The sequence below is a fragment of the Pygoscelis adeliae genome, unplaced genomic scaffold (genome assembly GCF_000699105.1).
Source record: "Pygoscelis adeliae isolate BGI_AS28 unplaced genomic scaffold, ASM69910v1 Scaffold99, whole genome shotgun sequence".
Lineage (NCBI taxonomy): Eukaryota > Metazoa > Chordata > Aves > Sphenisciformes > Spheniscidae > Pygoscelis > Pygoscelis adeliae.
This window is the reverse complement of record NW_008825493.1, coordinates 714,208-714,691: the sequence shown is the minus strand read 5'-3', so window position 1 is coordinate 714,691 and position 484 is coordinate 714,208.

Below are 484 nucleotides of genomic sequence, written 5' to 3'. Positions count from 1 at the left end.
CATTCCCTAAACAATGTCAAAGATCCAGCAGCATTTCTTAACACACTGACTTTTCAGATATCACAATATGGGACACAACACAAAGCTGTACTTTTACTTGCTTAATAATACTATGTTTATCACGATCCCATAAATATTTCATCGTTTACTGGTAAGATAAAGGCATATGATCTATACCTCATATATTTTCCTTTGTACTTCCAAGGCAGTGAGGGAGGTTCATTTATTGTCATTATCATTATCTCCTCCTCTTACGCTTTCAACTGTTGTTTTAACACAGGCTGCAGGCATATTAAAGAATCAGTTACCTTGACTTTGAAAGCAGCTATAGTTTTCACACCTCTCACCACCTGCAACAAGGGATTTCTGCAGGCATGAGTTAGATGCCAAGAAAGCTCCGTCTCCTGCTCTCTAGAGTTTCAGTCTCAGGTACGATGGTACATGGCGTAGCACACTGTTTCATTCTCCCTCTATGACCTTCAGC